Source organism: Lucilia sericata, unplaced genomic scaffold (assembly GCF_015586225.1).
Source record: "Lucilia sericata isolate MDLA Ls3-8-SP2 unplaced genomic scaffold, ASM1558622v1 Contig000077F_arrow, whole genome shotgun sequence".
Classification (NCBI taxonomy): domain Eukaryota; kingdom Metazoa; phylum Arthropoda; class Insecta; order Diptera; family Calliphoridae; genus Lucilia; species Lucilia sericata.
The window spans coordinates 122,542-127,133 of NW_023994110.1; positions in this window are offsets into that span (position 1 = coordinate 122,542).

Sequence of the window (4,592 nt, forward strand, 5' to 3'; positions counted from 1 at the left end):
CTTAAAGTATACCAATCGGCTTAGAGTCGATTTAGCTATGTCCGTCGGTCTGTCCGTCCATGTAAACCTTTTAATCAAACTACAGGTCGCAATTTTGAAGATAATTCAATGAAATTTGGTACATGATCTTCGGTTGTCCCAGGGTCGATGGTTAACATCGCTTCATTATTTCACCTAGCTCCATACAACTGAACCCCCGAATAGGGCTTGTAAACCTTGTAATCAAACTACAGGTCGCAATTTTGGAGATAATTCAATGAAATTTGGTAAATGATCTTCTATGGTACCGGAAACGAAGCGTATTGAAAATGGTTAACATCGGTCCATTATTTCACTTAGCCCCCATACAACTGAACCCGCCAAATAGGCCTTTTAAGTTCTTAATTATGTTTAATATACTCCTATCTCAACAAAAAGCTGTAAAACCAACTTCTATATTAGCCTTAATAACCCTCATGAATTTTATAATTATAGGGCCTCATTTGACCCTAGCCCCTATAAAAAGCCCCTCTGAGACAACTAAATCACATTTATTTTTGTAACAGGTGTAGGGTATTGTGTGGTCGGCCTCTCCCGACTATAATATCAGTTCCCGACGCTTTCCTCATGAAATTCGGTAGGAAGATTTACGTTCCCATAACAGTTTCTTATGTTTTGGCTCGTAGGATACTTACGATTTTCGATTTACGAAATTTCATCTCTATTCTCGTACTTTGGTGTCAATTATGGACCGATCCACATAAAATTTGCTAGAGAAGATTTTGCTCGTAAGAGACTTACTTAAGTCAAATTTCATTGTTATACACGTATTTTTAAGCCAGTAGTGAGTCGTTTTTTGAAGGGGACCTTGTATGGGGGTAGGGTCAATTATGGACCGATCCACATAAAATTTGATAGACAGATTTTGGCTCGCATGGAACTTATGTGTGTCGAATTTCATCGATGTACTCTCATAATTTAATTTTTCAAAGGTGACTTTATATGGGGGGTAGGGTCAATTATGGACCGATCCACATAAAATTTGATAGAAAGATTTTGGCTCGTCAAGGACTTATGTCAAATTTGATTGCTATGCTCGTATTTTTAAACCAGTAATGAGCGTTATAGTTATTTTTTGAAGGGGACCTTATGTGGGGGGTAGGGTGAATTATGGACCGATCCTCATAAAATTTGGTAGGGAGATTTTGGGTCATTTTAAACTTATTTATGTTGAATTTCATGGCTGTACTCGTACTGTCAAAACAGATATCGTCGTTGCTCCGACCAAAACAGTTATGTGAAAATTATCGAAGATTTTTTTATTTCACCAATAAATACCTTTATTGGTCATACATCCACTCACCAAATCCTGTGAAGATATCTTTACTGGTTTAGAAATTATCATGGTATTTGATCATATAAAGTACAAGTTTTACGAACCAAATCAGTTATGTGTAATAAAATATGTGTAGCTTTTATTTAATATTTAATTATAGATCAGAAATGACGAATCAATCTGGAATATATTTACAATACTCTTGTAGCAAATGGGCTTAGGTTCTCACAAAATATATAACTTTAAGAGCCAATCTTTAGGTGAAAGATTAGCGATTAAATTAAAATTAATCCTCGAAAGATGTTTTTGAGTACTCAATTAGTTAATTTTGTTTGCAAGTTTAAGCGCCCAATGGAGGTGGTTTAATCTTAAGCACGAAATGCAAAAGTGTAAAAGGCTGATGAAAAAAAATTAATAAAATTTTTATAAATATAAACATTAAAATGTTCTATTTATTGATTAGTATTAATTATGGACACTTCAAAATACATTTTTTTTGTTTTTAATTTAAGTTTTCATTAATTTTCATATTCAATTTACAATTGTCTTCTTCTTTTTTATAAAATATGCATTGTTTTGATAACAAACAGTGACGTTTTCTGTTGTTTTGTATGGTAACACTGCGAAGTTTAATCTTGTACTCAAAAACATCAAAGGGGATTAACATAAGATTACATTTATTTTTAGATTAACTAATCTAATTATTATTTGGCTTTTGATTACCATTTCAAAAACCCGCTCTAAATATATTTCGTGATATTATAAAATAAAACAGTTTTTTTGCTCTCCTGAAAACCTAACATAAAACACACAACTGTTTTTGTCTAAGCAACGACGATATGCCCGTTAATGATGTTCTTCGGGGGTCCACTTATACGGGGGCTATCCGAAAACGTGGACCGATATTGCCCATTTTCAATACCAAACAAACCTTATCTATAGAGAATATTTGTGGAAAATTTCAACACTCTAGCTCCGTTCCGCTCGGACTCTATCGTGCTTTCAACAGACAGAGAGACCGACGGACATGGCTAGATCGTCTTAGAATTTAATAAGTACCCATAATATCTAGAAGAGTAATCATCGGAAATAAACATTGGACATATGTATAATGGACCCAAATGAAAAGAGGAAAATATGTATATTATTTCTAAGAAATTCAACATATCGTCATCTAAAACGTAAACGGCCCTATCTAATATTTTTAAAATTTTACAGGAGAAGCAAAAAGTTTGTTTCAGTCGCGATTTATTTGTAGTAAATAAACAAATTGTTTAATAGTGAAACCTATAGTTTGTTATGATAGTTTTTTGGACTTTTACCTTTAATATTTAATACTTCATTGGTTAATGTGGTAGATTACTACGCGCAAATTGTTTTGACAATTAGTTCACGAAGGTTGGGTGTAGTATAGATTCCTTGGGCGATCCTGAGTATAAAACTGTTGATAAATACCAACGGTGTTGCTTCTGAAACTGTATTGGAGATATCCAGAGCATATCCCGTTCAATAGAAGTCCATATGCGCATGGACCTAAACTAGACTAATGTGAGATAAGCTTTAACAAAGCTTTCTGGCATTGTCCTACTAATAGGTAAGTGGGAGTGTAAGAGTTTTATGAAAAAAGTGCCGCTTTGATATCGAAAAAAATTATATTGTCACGAATATTGAGATCGTACAGTGTCTATATTGTGGGGGAAGGTGGTGAGAAATACATATACCTGCTTCTTCACAGAAGGCACCAGAACCAACACATTTTAAAACCACATGTATCTTTGGTTTATATATAAATCTTCGTGTTATATTCGTTTGGTAAGTTACCCATACTCCATTTATTTCTTAAAGGAACTCTGATTTTGAAAATTCTTTCAAAGTCCGTGTGGGGGTAATGTAGTCGTTTGGTTGGCTTAAGATTGTGGACAGTAGATTTAAAATCATAGCATGTCTATATGTTCCTGATCTTCAACATCCTGATGATCTAATCCTCGTTGCACTGGAGGCAGAAATATCCATTATATATAGCAGGTGCGGATCACTAATTTTCCCGCTCGATATTTACTTTGGAAGTGACGATTTTACATGTCTTTGATAATTTCATTTAATAAAAAAAATTATATCCAATTTTTCATATGAGAATCTAAATGTTTTGACGATTTTGGACAACACAAATTATTTTTTATAGAAAACAAAATTTTGAGCTCTGTTAGTTTCTTAGTATAGTTAAAAATTTTTAACTAATTATGAAGTACCCTAAATTCAACAATCTAATTTGTTAATTAAATAAAAAAATAGCTTCTAAAATGTTCTTCAAATCTTGACATCACTTAAAGATCTTAAAAAAATTCGAACTTGTGTTGGAAATTTAAATAATTTTTTTTTTTTTAATTTAAGTCCGATTAAAAAAAAATGTATGTTCAAGAATTTTAAAGTACATATTTTTTTTAGAAAATTCGAAACTTTAGGCATTTTTAATACTTTAATACTTTAAAAGTTTGTCAAAGAAACAATGCTTGAAATAAACTTATATAAAATCAAAAAAATTAACGTTAATAGTTATATGAGCAATTAATTATCAAAGTTTTTAAATTTTAGAGTTAAAAAAAAATCAAAAAAATTTGTTGATGGCACAGTCAAAATAATTTGTGTGAATATAAACAGACCCTAACACGTGATGAATCCGTTCGCGTTAATATTTAAATATTTAAAAAAATCTTAAAAATTGTATTTATATATCGTCCCTGTTTTGAATATTAGTACTATGTGGATTTTAACAAAGTTTTCAGAATAACTAATATAATTAATACCTATTTTGAAAAATAACTGAATTCTTAACGCGCTTTAGCGCAATTCAACGTTTTCAGCTTTATCTAGAAAATCTAAATAAAGAAATAAAAGTCGCTGTCCTAATGATATAGTGGAAGTCAAATGTCATGAGTGTCAAGTCTTTGCATATATAGCGATTATTGTTCGTTGTACGACTTTAAATGTTATTACAACTTTTGTAGGGAATACAATTTCCAATATTTTGGTAAAGATTATTTTCGAATTATTTTGTTTTCATTTTCCTAAGCTATGTTACTTAAAAATATCAATTAGATTAATACTAATAAATATATTTTGATAGCTATTCTTGCATAAATTAGCAGAAAAAACTTATTTAATTCTTATTTAATCATTTATCTTAGAATTCCGACTTATTAGCACAGCATCTGTTTATGCAAATTTTCAAATTGGTCTAGAAGTTGCAATTTCACTTTCAATTTGATATTTAATTTTG